Here is a 14,878-nt window from a genome sequence, read left to right on the forward strand (position 1 = left end):
AAGTACCTGTCTCATTGTGGTTTCAATTTGCGTTTCCCCAGTGACTAAGAAGCCCTTTACGGCTAAGTCCCCGGAAGAGAGATTGGAGCCCGGTCAGTGTCCCTAGTGTCCTCTGTTCTATCGGCAAGCTGTACCATGAGACATATGCCACAGGCTTCCCCTGGAGGATCAAATCGGACTCCATACGTCTAGCAGCACACTGAGAAATGCTCCCCAAGCTGGGATAATGGGGGCATGGACCATGCTGTTACACGTACATTATTTTACTTAATTCTCTGACAAGATCAGTATTCCCGTTTTACAGATGAGGAAGTTGGGGCTCCTCAACTTTACACAATTTGCTCAAACCCATAGAGCTGGTAAGCAGAGGTGCCAGAATTGAGCTCAGGTTTTTGTGGCTCTAAAGCTCATTCTCGAAATTACTCTCAAATTTACAGCTGATAAATATCCCTTCAGGGTCCTTTTTTCCAGACTGAATAACATCTCCTTTTAAATCCTTATTTTTTAAAACTTTCATCAAATTCAAGGTTTTACTGGATCTTTTTTTCTCCCCAAACTCCCTATGTCACTCTGGTTTCTACACTACGGTGTTGAATAAATAAATCCAAATCTGCTCCTTGGGTGACAATTACTGTCACCATTCTGTCGAGCTATTCTGATTGAGTCTATTGACTCTGGGTAAATGGAACATGGCACTGTTGGCAGGGGTTGGCACAGGCTGTTATGATGTGGCTTAATGCACCCCGAGGGTTCATGGATGGATAAGCTGCTCCTAAGCAAGCCAACCACACTTTATGGCCTGTCCTTTCTAAAAGAGATACTGAACATGTTTATTTGGATAATGCACTTTATGTAATAATTTAACATTTAGCACCCACGAGTTGCTGTTTGACCTTCAGTGTTCTAAACAACATGATTTGATTTAGAGTGCTGCTGTTATAGATGGTCAATCCATACTCTTGCAAATTAATAGTTGTGGTCAATATGTGGTTATGGTCACTGCCCACTACAATTCACTCCTGAGTTTTCAGTTATATTAAAAATATGGTGATTCATGGGGCGCCTCGGTGGCTCAGTCAGTTAAGTGTCCAACTTCGTCTCAGGCCATGATTCATGGTCCGTGAGTTCGAGCTCCACATCGGGCTCTGTGTTGACGGCTCAGAGCTTGGATCCTGCTTCGGATTCTGTGTCTCCCTCTCTCTCTGCCCCTTCCCTGCTCATGCTCTGTCTGTCTCTCTCTCTCAAAAATAAACATTGATTTTTTTTAAATATGGGGATTCTTTACTGTTCCCTTTCTATTTCATACCACAAGTAATTATCCTTATTGCTTTTAGCAAAAGTGAAATCGTCATATTATAGGCTACCTGTTGAGGTATTTTGCTATCCTATGACAATTTGTCCAGAATGGATCACTTCTAATGAACTTTATTTAATCATACAGAGACAATATCTTGGGGGAAAAAAAAGAGATAGTTTGTAACATATGCATGTTTTGGCATGTATTACTGGCAACAGATGAAGTTGTATTTATTGAATTTTAAACTGGAGGGCATATTATGCAAATGCCCAAATGGGTAGGGCAGAGAAATTGAACATAATTCTGATTATTTGGTTAGCTCTTCCAGTAGAGAAGGCAAGGCTGGGAATATAAATAAAAGGGAATAACATTTAAAATTTTTACTGTGCTATTCTTTTTTGCCTTCCAAGACCTCTGACCTAATTTGCCTGGGCATCTAACTGGAGGGTGGGAGTGGGGAGGTGGGCAGAGATTATAATTTGTTAGGGAAGGAATACCAGGAAGAGACCAAGAAAATGTTCAGCCTTTATCATTCTATCACTCGATCATGTAGCAGGGTCACAGTGCTAGCCTTCTGCCCTGAGAAAGACTTTTCCAATTTTCTTGATCTCCTTCCTCAGTAGACCCACAACCAAGTACAGAGGGTTCAGCTAATGGAGTTTTTCTGTGGGATAGTGGAGGTGTAGCAGCCTGACATTAAAAACTGGCTGGAGTTGTGAAGGAGATATTAGTAAGGAAGGGAATAAAAACATTCCTCTTTTTCTATCCCAAGAAGCTTGTAAGAAGGAAAAGTATTAACTTATTGAATACCTTCTATGCATTTAGCTGCTGTAGGTGCTTATAGGTATATAAATATGTATTAACTCTTTTTATCCTCACGATGACACTATGAGGTAAATTCTTATTTTCTGCAGTTCTGGGAATTGGGGCACAGGGCCAGTAAAAACTCATCTGAGATCATGTGTCTACTGAGTAGCAGAGCAGCACTGGGCTGTCTTGCTCCACTTGCCCCAGAAGAGATGAGTTAGTGAGGGTAATGTGGAAGGCAAGGAGGGCAGGCACTTTTTGTTGCTGCTACTTATTTAGGACTAGGAAATCGCCTCTGAGCCTCATCTTGCACCACCTTCAGGCACGGCCAAGGCAATGTAGCTATCCGGTGTGGTCAGAAGAGGGGGCTCTTACAGTCTGGCCTTTCTGAGCTGCTTTCAGGGCCCTACATGAGAAGCTAAATAGAGCCGGTGACCAATCAGGTGCATACAGAGTCCACACACACCAGGCTCATGGACTGGAAGGAGGTTCTGGCTATCACTCAGTGATCTGTGGCCAGTAGGCACAGAAGACAGATCGACAGGGTCAACTGGGATATAGTATTAGGTGACAACAGAGCCAGGAGACTGAAACCCAAGTCCCACTGACATAGAGTGAAACTCTGCAGCACAACAGCAGGACAAACAGTACCCAGGAGCCAGGGGTGTTGCCATGGAGACCTGGGGAAGCAGAGTACATTGCATGAAAGACTCTGACTCTTTATTTCTCCAGGAGGACTCAAAAGCCTTACTCCCCACTCCAACTGCCATGCACCGTATGTCATGATGGGGAGAAGGGCTAGCTCGGGGACCTCCATAGGGGAAGTTAGCACTATGGGATGAGACTAAGTTAACTTCATTAGGTTGACTTGTTAATGAGTGGGCAAGGGTCTAAACAGAGGACCAGATTAAGTAGAGAACCATAAAGAACTTTCATTCTCTCCTCTTCACATCTGAGTTAAATTTTATGAACCTGCTACAAAATATGGCTAGTCAGGAAAAAATAAAACAAATATGTTTTATCAACCATATGGACAACCGGAAATGCACAGGTGAAATAAAAAAAAAATCAACGGAGGAAGTGGAATTACAGAAAGAGGACAATGAGATAATGACAGCTTTATTGATGGCAGGCAGTTATATTAGAACCTAATTTAATAAAGAAGAATTTGCAACGCATTCAATGTCAATTCTTCCTTTCTGTAACAGAAATGTATATGGTTGTAAGAAAAAGACAAAAACAAACACAAATACCTAAATACTGTGAGTAGGATGGAAAAACTATAAATTATAGGGAGAGACTAACCATTCCAGTTTCAATAGGTTGCTCCAAGGCCACCCACACCTTTATTTGTCAGACTGTATTGTTTTTCCTCCCCATTGCGCTTCTGGGTCTGGGCCAGAGGGTGGTGGGCGGAGAGAGAACAGTAGCTTTACACCATCCTCCGTAGCTTATAACCACCTCGTCTCATTTCACCCTTGTCTGTCTGCACCCACTGCTCCATGTTGTTCACGCCCTCATTTGCTTTTACTTGGGCCACTGTGAAGGCTTCATAATAGAATTTACCTCCTATAGTCTCTCTTCCTTTAATCCATCCTATATGACTTTGCCAGATTCATTTTTACCGAAGTATGGGTTTTACTGCATCACTCTCCACAATATCTACAGAAATCCTTTCAAATAGCTTTCATTTGGTGACTAAATTGGATAAAAACTCCTCTCACCAGACTACAAGATGCTTCACAAGACCATGAAGCTTTGCTACTGAAGGTCCCAGTATTCCTATTCCCGGAAGTGTTACAGTCACTACAGGGCTTGCTGCTTTGCGCCCAGAGGTTCTGTAGTTTTGATCATTCAGTAATTCTAGACACACAGATGATGAAACAAACAGGTGGAGGAAGAAAAAGAATTGCAGAATTAACCATGTGATCAGGTTAGTTGGAAGAAAGTGGGACCTCAGAAGAAGAATCGGAATAGAGAAGAGGTCTCTTAGGGTTAATAGAAGAGACCCAGTTGAGACTCTATCTCTTCACAGGATTTCTGAAATGGAGGGTATGCTATTCAGGCTCCACCTCTGGTAATACAAATGGGAATATTGGGTTGTGAGTACATTTTTGCAAACTCACACTTCTCCCACTTCTGGTATCCTTGGCCACTTTTTTGTTTGTTTGTTTTGGTTCTATAAGAGGTCTATCTCTATCTATCTATCTCTATCTATCTATCTATCTATCTATCGTCTATCTATCCATCATAATCTGTCATCTCTTTGTATCTGGCTATTTCTTTTCAGTTTTATTGAAATATAACTTATATACAATAACATTTTTCAGTATATTGTATAGTTTAATTTTAATGTTCATAAATGAACTCAATTGGGTAATTACCGGCACAATCATGACAGAACATTTACATCACCTCCAAAACTGCCCTCCTGCCTCTTTGCAGATAACCCCCTCTCTGATCCCTCTCTCCATGATCACTATCTGCATGCTATCACTCTAGTTTTACTTTTCCTTGACTTTTATATATGTAGAGTCATATTATGTACTTTCTTTTATGTCGGGCCTCTTTAACTTAGCATAATGCCTTTGAGACCAGAGAACCTATTTTTATACAAATCAATAGCATCTGGGACAAGGACTGAAAAAACAAGAGCTCTGGACTCAGAAGGCAATGATTTGATTCCTACATTTGATACTTACTATCTGTGTGGCTGTGGGCAAGTTAACTAACTTCTTGGAACACTGATCTCTTAACCATTAAATGAGGCAAAATATTGACTTCATACAGGTGTTTTGAGAATTAATGTTATAAAGATATTTAATATATTAATAAGCAAAAAGCCAAGAGAATACTACATGGCTGACACATTTTTGGCTTTCAAACATGCTAGCCAGTATTATTAAGAGTAGCAGAGACGACTTGCTGTGCCTTAATATCTGATCTCCCTAGGGTGACCATATGTCCCCGTCTTTATGTGTTGTCCTGACATACTTATTAATGTTGTGTGCCTGCAGCTCAATAGGGTTTCAGTGTGGAAGATAATTTCATGGTCACCCTAGATCTCCTCTTCTTTCTCAGTAATGAAATTCCCAAATTTTGATTGGCATGTGGCGAACCAGAATGAAGATTATTTTTATGGCTTCTTTTGTAGCCCAGTGGTTATTTGACTAAATTTTGGCCAACGACACATAAGTGAGACTGCTGGGAAAATTTTGGGAAGTTTCTTTCTTTCTTTTTGTTTTTAAAGTCATAGTATTTTATTTATTTATTTACTTCCACTTCTGTTTTTTTATATAATTTTAAATTTCAAGAAAGTTTGTAAGAACAGTACAAAGAACTCCTGTATATTCTACCCAGAATCCTACTCAAATGTTAACACTGTACCACATTCTTTCTCTCATTCTCACTCTCCAGCACTCATTTACTGTCCATTGTTTTGCTTGTAGCTTTCTAAGTGTGTGTGATGTGGTATCGCATAGTGGTTTTGATCGCATTTCTCTGATGGCTAATGATGTTGCTCATCTTTTCTCCTGTTTATTGATAAGAAACTGCTGTATCAAAAGATTTGGATTCAAATCTCTTCTCAGTTTTTAGTTGTATTATTTGCTTCTTGATAGTTGGATTGTAAGATTTCTTTATATGTTCTGGATACTAGACCACTATCATATATCTGATTTGAAAGTATTTTCTCCCATTCTATGGGTTATGCTTTCACTTTTTTGATAGTTTAGTTTGAAGCATGAAAGCTTTTTAAACATTTTTTTAAAGACTTATTTTTTTTAATGTTTATTTTTGAGAGGGAGACAGAGCATGAATGGGGGAGGGGCAGAGAGTGAGGAAGACAGAATCTGAAGCAGGCTTCAGGCTCTGAGCTGTCAGCACAGAGCCTGACGCAGGGCTCAAACCCATGAATTATGAGATCATGACCTGCGCCAAAGTTGGACTAAGCCACCCAGGCTTTTGAAACACAAAAGCTTTTAATTTTAAGGAAGTATAGACCCATATTTCTTTCTTTTTAAATTTAGGCATAATGGAGATATACCATTATACTATTTTCAGCTGCACAACATAATGATTTGATATTTGTATATATTGTGAAATAATCACCACAATAAGTCCTAGTTAATATACATCACCATATATAGTTATAAAAAGGTTTTTTTCTTGTGATAAAAAATTTTAAGATCTTAATGAAAAATTTTAAGTGTTCTTGTGGGTGAAGGTATGGCTTTCTCTTTCTTTTTTGTTACCAGTCTTTACTGGAAAAGTAGGGAGGGGGAGACATGGCGGCTGGGGCTTGAGTAGCCATTTTGGACATGAGGTGAATTTGACAATGGAAACTATGCCAAGTAGGCCACAAAATAGAAGGATCTTATTGTATTTTATTTGAGGGATAAATAAACTTCTCTTTGTTTTTAATACTATTCTAACAGCTAATACTATCCTACACTTTTTGTTATTCACAGACAAACCTATTTCTAATTAATACATTAATCCTTTCTCACATGCTACTCTCAAACCTTGAAACCCTAACTGGGCAAAGTGCCTCAAAACTAAGTGCTACTAGAAGGTAATCTCTCCTTTTGTTGTCCGTGAAATATGGCAAAAGGTAAATATCCTTCATCAGATTTCTGTTCTTCAACTAACTTATTTGCCAGTTGTGGCAATTTTATTTAGTTCAACCACTTGGTTGAATTAATATTCATGTAGACTCCAAATTCCCCTCTATTTTTCTTATCATTGTGTGGAGCAACACTCAGAGAAATCATCGAATTAAGACATTAGGATTGAATAATGAGGGTTTTCCACAAAGGAAGCCCCAGAGCTTCCTTATTTGTCTTTTATTTGTACATGTGCTCTTTCTTATCTTTCAGCTGACCAGTCATTCAGTTTTGTGGCCAACGTTATTGTCTCTCAAACATATTACTTACTCTTTATGCCAGTTGCCAAAGGCTATATTGTAACTATCAATGTTTATTTAGATATCACTGGGCCTTAGACTTTTAGAGCTGGAAGGTATGTTAGCAATCATCTGGTTCAAAGACTTATTGCATATGTGTTTTAATTGTTTTTCTTCTTTTACTCTTTATTACAAACAAAGATTCTTCTATCTTTGTAATATCTAGTCAGCTTGGCACAAGTTAACTGCAAGAGAAAAATTTTAAGTTGTCAAAGTATAATTCATAAGAAGTAAATAGTAAGCAGAAAATATAATTAAGAGCACTGAGGAAGTGAGATCTTAATTCAGAAGACACTTTATCAATATGCTCATCTAAAGCTGGTGATGAGTTAAGTATGGACTGATAATTGGGGAGGTACAGTGATTGAATACTTGGCTTGTACTTAATTATAGAGGGGACATTAATCTCCATCAAAATAAGTATTTAAGCTTCATAAAAATTCAGAGAAAGAAACTCCTTCCCAATGGCCCATGACTATTATCTTAAATATGGATGCCTATATTCTTGTATGCAGGCAGGCTCTCTATAAAATGGAAGCAATATAACAGAGACACAATGGCTTCTTTGGCATTTAAGTGTGCACAGAGAAGTATGACTATTCAATTCCTTCCTTCCTTCCTTCCTTCCTTCCTTCCTTCCTTCCTTCCTTCAAATGATGAACCAAAATAGGACCAAATAAAGATCCTCTCCTCTTTTTCTCAGCTGTTGGAGACTGATGTGGGGAATGAATCATGGCTAGAATTTTAAACCAGTTGGAATTTCATAGTCGAAGAACATGTTTTTGTGTAATTTTGAGAGAGCCCATTAAGTAATGGCCTTTTTATTAGTTTCAACTAGTTCTGAGAGGTTGACAAATCAGAGTAAGGGATGAAGGAAAGGAATAAACACTCTTATGCATATTAACATGAAGTACTAAAGTACTGATTCTGTTGTTACAATTTGTGTCTTTCCAAATTAGAGGGGATTCTGAAAAGCATTTCTATTGTCTTCATGGGTTTATTTATTCTGTCTCTCAGAGTTATTTCTTTAGAAGGTGTGTGTGTGTGTGTGTGTGTGTGTGTACTTGTATATATTCTGAGTTCAGAATTTCTTGATGGGTAATCAAGAGAATAAGCAGCCCCACATCTTGTGTTGCTGGAATATCTGGGAGGAGAATAGATTTAGAAGGTCCATGCCCAGACTGGACCACCATTTTACAGGACTTTGAATGTCAGTGGGCAAAATTTTCCATCCCACTGACCCGTCCTGCTCCCTTTCTCTTGTTGTTAATTTAGGTCTGTGGTTCTTAAACCTAAACATGCATCAGAATCACCTGGAAATCTTGTTAAGACACAGGTTGCTGGGTTCTACTCTGGGTAAGTTCCTAGGTAATGCTGATGTTTCTTGTCTGGTGATCACATTTTGAGAACTGATCTAGATTAATTTAGACATGTGAAATTACTTTTTGGAGAGAGAAGCCTGGATCCTAGGGAAAAATAATCTCTCTTGGTATGGGGGATGGAAAGGCTAGAAGATAATTGGTGTTTCATAGATATTACATCATTTAAACAATGGTTTAATTCTACAGGTGAGGTTTTGGAGGGATGGCATGACTTTGTGAGTCACTCAAAATAAATCTACAGAAGAAGCTGTTCTTTCTTGAAGGGCAGATCTTGAGAAGAATGTTTTTTATGTGATTCTAGACATAATGACAGAGGTCACGCAGTATGGATGCGTTGCTCTGCTGCTGGAGACCCGAGCACTGATTTGACCAGTATCATCAGATATATCCTGGTAAGATTATTTTTTTAATAGAGACCTCCCAGATTTTACTCCCAGTTATGTAACCTAATATGCTTGGAATGGGGCCAAGAGTATATTTGTATATATTTTAAAGGATCCCCAAATAATTTTGTTGAATAGACCTTTCAAGTACTGAATTGATGTAACCTCCCACCCAGTGTATGCAGGCTCATTCAAATATCTGCACGGGGAGGAAATGCATTCTTTCTAGGACCACCAACTTATTGGAATAACCATAATGCTCAAAAAGTTGTGTTGAGTCAGATTTAAACCTTTTTAAATTTGACACTTTTATAACCAAGTTTTGGTTCTAGTTCTGCTTTTTATATAGTAACTAGTAAAACAAATCTATAGATTTTTCCTCACGACAATTTTTTGCTGTTTTTACTACATTGTTTTCCTAAAGGTAACTATCCATGATTTGGCTAAATGTTTATTTAAAACATGATTTATAGACCTTCTATATCTATATCATACTCATATTTGTCAAAATTAAATTTTAATTTCTGGAATTCAGAATTGAAGATTATGGTTTATTCCAGTTTAGAAATCTGGCTATTGAACATTTCTTCGTGGAAACTGAGAGTTTACTGACTTCTTTTTTAAAGAACATACCACATTGTTGGATCATATAAAACTTTTTTTTAAAGATTTTTTAAATATTTACTTATTTTTGAGAGAGAGAGAGTGTGTGAGCAGGGGAGGGGCACAGAGAGGGAGACACAGAATCCAAAGCAGGCTTCAGGCTCTGAGCTGTCAGCACGGAGCCTGACACAGGACTTGAACTAATGAATCACGAGATCATGACCTGAGCCCAAGTCAGATGCTTAACAGACTGAGCCACCCAGACACCCCATAAAACTTTTAATTAGCTAATTTCCCCAAACCTTGTGCATATGTGTGTGTGTGTGTGTGTGTGTGTGTGTGTGTGTACGTGTATACAGTTTTAAAACTGGAACACAAGGAAGTTGGTAATTCCAAGATAGGAATCACAACTTCATATAGCTACACGAGGCTAGCAGGTGAAAGATAAATGTGTGAATTAGGCAGTTGTAAACAATTGGTAGTGGTAGAGTCCATTGCAGGCTGCAGAGATCATATTGTATCTGAGGGCTTTAAAATTCAAAAACTGTAGGGACACCTGGGTGGCTCAGTCTGTTAAGCATCTGACTTCGACCCAGGTCATGATCTTATGGGTTCATAGGTTCCAGCTCTGCATCAGGCTCTCTGCTGTCAGTGTGGATCCCGCCTCAGATCCTCTGCCCCCACCCTTCTCTGCCCCTCTTCTGTTCTCTCTCTCAAAAACAAATAAGGATTAAATAAATAAACAAACAAACAAACAAATAAATAAATACAATAAAAAAATTAAAAACAGCACTCTACCAAAATTGAATACAAACTTCCATATCAGAACCTTACCAGTGGGCCAAATGTAGTCAAAATGAAGTGATTTCAACTCCCTTTCTTGGGTCAAAGAGTTGAGACTCTTGGATATGTTTGCATAGATTCTTATGTTGTTGATTTAAAAAGAGATCTTTAGGGGCGCCTGGGTGGCGCAGTTGGTTAAGCGTCCGACTTCAGCCAGGTCACGATCTCGCGGCCCGTGAGTTCGAGCCCCGCGTCAGGCTCTGGGCTGATGGCTCAGAGCCTGGAGCCTGTTTCCGATTCTGTGTCTCCCTCTCTCTCTGCCCCTCCCCCGTTCATGCTCTGTCTCTCTCTGTCCCAAAAATAAATAAACGTTGAGAAAAAAAATTAAAAAAAAGAGATCTTTAGGAATAAGAAAGTGCCGTTTTACCATATGTCCTTTCAGATCTCCAACTTTTGAAGACATGTTAATGACTTGAGTTTGCCGTCTATAGTCAGAATATGTCATACAAACACATGATTATGACACTCATCTTCCTCTCAGTTATACAAATAAGGTTGCTACATAAAACCAAGAGTGAAAAAGACAGCTTCCACTGTAAAGGATTTCTCCAGTAGGCATCAACCTAGAGTCTAATTGAAATGTTAGAACAAACTGAGAGTTGATGGAGGGAGGTGAGTGGGAAATGGGTTAGTTGGGTGATTGGTATTAAGAAGGGCAATTGTTGTGATGAGCACTGGATGCTGCATGTAACTGATGAATCACCAAATTCTACTCCTGAAAAAAAATTGTAAATGCGAAAGAAAAAAAGAAAATGTTTACATGTTTCCAGCACTTGTGGGCTTGTGTTTATTTTTATATGTATTCTTCCCTTATTTCCCAACCCATAAACTGAAATTTCTTTTAGGCAAGTGACCTTTTTTTATTACTTTGTAGTCTTCCTATAATATATCACAAGCTGTTACATTACAGTGGGCAATGTTCTTTGCTTTACTGAGTTCTAAATGGATTTGTGAAATCTATGATAATGGGCTTTACAGCCCCATCTTTCCATTAGAATAAAAGTATTCCAACCCTAGAACTTTGCTTCAGCCATACATCTGCTTTAATCTGCTCCTTCCTGTACATCGTGTGCATGTCATACTTGGGATGGATTACAGAACGTTGAAAGACTTCTTTCAGGCTGCTGGTTGTTCCTAACTGCACCTGTCTTCTTGTTTAATGCCACCGTTTCTCACCTAACTGGCCGCCATTTCCAGTGTTGAATTTAGCCTTAAAAAGATTTCTGAGTAAATTGTGATTAAGGCCCTCACCATTATTTACTTTTATACCCTTTGACCTTAACTTTTAGCTTTAGGGTCTAAAGGTGAGTTTTGAGCTTGTTAAATTATTATATCCTTCTACTAGAAAGGAAACCTTGTTGGATTAGTTGTTATAGTAACCATGGCTTTCTAAATTGTTTTTTCTTTTACAAAGCCATTGTCTTTGGCCAAAGAAGCCAAGAGGAGAAATAAGACAAGAGTGTTACCAGCCAGAGGAAGCACACAGCTTATATTAGCAGAGTGGTTGATGCACTTTCTCATCTTAGCTGTGGCAGTAATTACAGCAAGACTGCCTTTGATTTAAGACAAAGCTTTAATTCAAACCTTTCTCTTCTTGGGCTGTGGGTAACTGCAGGAGTTTATTTATGTTGGTATCTGCTGCAGGGGATTTGGGACTACATAGAGCTTGATGAAATCTGCTTTTAAAACCTTAGAAAAACAAGGTGAAAGCAACCTGATGATTTTGTGTGTGAGAAGCCAGAAGAATAGCTCCATACTGGGCCTTTTTACTCCACTCATCAGTATAGTAACAGGAGCATGATAAGTAACTTTCAAAACTCTCCTCTAAACTCTCTTTGCATGCTTTAAAAAAAAAGGCACAATTGCCTCAATTACTTTTTTTTTTTTTTTTTTTTTTTTTTGCTGCAGTCAAGGACTAATTGTAATTATTTGGATTTTGGGGGGAGCATCTTTTATCCTGGAATATCAAATCATGAAGTCAAAACTAAAAGAGAGGCTTGTGGGTGGTTGCCTACAAAACATCTACAATTTATTTTTATTAAAATTGGAAAAGGGGACCAGAATATTCATTTTTGTTCATATCAATTCATCTAAGTGAGTATCTGTGATTAATATCTCTTGAGAAAGCTGCAATGATTTCTTATGTAAGTGAGTTTCAAGAACCCCAGAAGGGTGGGAATTTAACTAGCAGCTTTAACATATAAGCTCTTTGATTTGGACAGGTTTCTTGGGCTGGCTCTGTACAATGGGGGGCCAGTCTGAATTGGAGGTAGCAGTGAGAAGGGGAAGTTATTAGTTGTAACATAGTCCCAATTATATCACTGTCCATCTATGTGATCTTAGGCAAATCACATAGCTCTATGGGTTTCATGGTTTGGAATGATGAGATAATGAGTGTAGAATCAGATTATACCTAAACTAAGTTTCTTTATAGAGATAGTGTTATCAAATGCAGATGCCCTACTAAAATTAAGAGCTTAATATTATGAGAGGCATTAAAGAGCATTTCAGAAAACTCAGAAGTATCACTCACTCTTTACACTAACAAAGAGACACTCCTCTCACTTGACTGGAAAAAAACTCCAAAGTAGTTATGGTATGAGAGAGATAGCTAGTTATGATCTAAGGGTTGATTGGAAAAGATGATTTATTCCACCAATAGTTTTCCAGCTACTAATAGCCATTGTGAAAGAGGTATGCTTTAACTATCAAATTCATCAATTAAAAAGAAAGCTGTGACTTCTCAGCCAGCATTTGCAATTTATTGGAATTGTGGTTGGAAAGATCAGACTGTAGAGACATCATAAATTGGAGAGTCTATAGTATGTTTATTCAACTACAGTTGTTCATTAACTGATTTCTTACTGAGACTAAATCAACGGGCACCTACTATGAGTCAGGCACTTATGTTGCTCTGGTTTTTAAGCCAAAGCACACTTCTCTATTTCATATCTTCTTGCAACTGGTTACACATTTTCATTGGTGAATGTGTTTGTTTTTTTCCAAGCCTCCACTTTAATTATAAAATGTTGAATCTCTTTTTCTACTGAGTGGTGGGTTTTTTATTGGCATCTTGGACATGTAATTCTTTAGTTATTTTTAGTTATTGACACTCAGTCCACCCACATATCTTGATGCCAACTTCTGTCCTTCTGCTTCTTCTAGGCTTCCTTTACTGTGCTAGAGTGGGAAGAAGGAAGAAGTAATAGGGCAAGCATCTCATTACTTAACTTTCTCCATTTTGTGGCTCTCTCCTAGTTGGTTGTCATTGCTTCTGTGATTAACACTACCCAACATTAGTGCCCTTGGTGGAGTAAAGGTTCAAAGCCTGCCTCAGTCACGGGGCGCAGTCATGGGGCTTTTCCATGTGTACAATTCTTGGCATGGTGAATCCAGGTCTGGCCAACCTCTTCCACCCTCTCCATAAATGGTCTCCCTCACAGCTTCCTGCTGCTGAGATCACCACAGTTGGGCCTCCTTGGATGAAGCCCCAGTAAGACTTTTAAAGCCCAGCTATCCTTTCCAGAACTGAAGGGGAGGTACGGGCTGCTCTGTGGCTGCCTCTCTTTCTGACTCTTTTTCCCTTTGGGTAGATTCAGGGGTAAATCAGTGAGTCATACTGCCTTAGCAGACAGCCAACAGAGGAATGAGGTGACAATTTTACTCTGATAGAATCACTCAGAGTCGTTGCAGTTTCAGCCTTAGGGAGGAGGAGGAAGCTCCTGGGGAAGAAAGGAATTTTTTTCTCACCTGGCAACAGAACCTCCAGGCCTCTGAGGACCCCAAGGCATGCTTCTCCTTTTCCTGGCCTTCTAATTTTATTGATTTAGGGGTGGAGGGTTGAAGTGTTAGGTGACTATACTTGGTTACACTATCTCTTAGAAAATCCTGAGGGAGCTCTCTGGCTTCAGTTTTGGTGGTTCTCTTCAGAAAATGTAGTGTACTGCACCCTATTTTCAGTTCTAGGACTTAGTTACAATTCAAGGACAGAATAGAGATATCCTGTCATGATCCCACTACATCTCTTATATTAAAACCATCTGTCTACATAAGGAGTGAGTTTCTTCAGATTTTTGCTGTTAATCCAGAGAGAAACTCAGATGATAGTTTTAGCTATCAAAGTACTTAGTGGTGAAAATTCCTTGAGCAGGTAAAGTTAATGGGAAGTCTGAAAATTCTCCCAAAGCTTAAACCCAGTTGGTTCATCCTTTGCAAATTTACCTGTGACTTTGACAGATTATCTCCTGGTAGAATCCAGGGACCAAGTGAGTAGGAAAAACTTTTTTTTTTTTTTTTCCAATAGTCTCATAATTCTTCAGCATTTTGGAGCATGTGACTTTCTGCTTATAAACTTAATGTTTATAAATTTAGAGTTATTTTGCATCTTTGATCTTTCTGAGACTTCAAAGTTTCCCACAGCACATGTCATGGAGAGAGAAAGAATACATGGCCAGGTTGTTAGAGGATGTTTCTAAATGAATATTATGCTATAAATTTATGTAATTAGTGACTGTTTGGAAGAAAACACTCCTATTTCAAATCACCACCTCCAATACACCATATCTCTTTCTCTTTTACTTTTTTCCTTAGGAATTATACT

At 38.6% G+C, this 14,878-nt stretch overlaps 1 long non-coding RNA gene across 1 annotated transcript in view; it reads left to right on the forward strand.

Annotated features, from left to right (window-relative positions):
- LOC123583190 overlaps positions 1–14,878 on the forward strand; it is a 49,726-nt gene that overhangs the window by 27,284 nt on the left and 7,564 nt on the right. The window contains exons 2-3 of the long non-coding RNA XR_006704770.1: positions 8,343–8,423; positions 8,751–8,841. This is a non-coding gene — a long non-coding RNA (uncharacterized LOC123583190). The remainder of the gene's footprint in view (positions 1–8,342; positions 8,424–8,750; positions 8,842–14,878) is intronic.

This window comes from Leopardus geoffroyi, chromosome B1 (assembly GCF_018350155.1).
Source record: "Leopardus geoffroyi isolate Oge1 chromosome B1, O.geoffroyi_Oge1_pat1.0, whole genome shotgun sequence".
Classification (NCBI taxonomy): Eukaryota; Metazoa; Chordata; class Mammalia; order Carnivora; family Felidae; genus Leopardus; species Leopardus geoffroyi.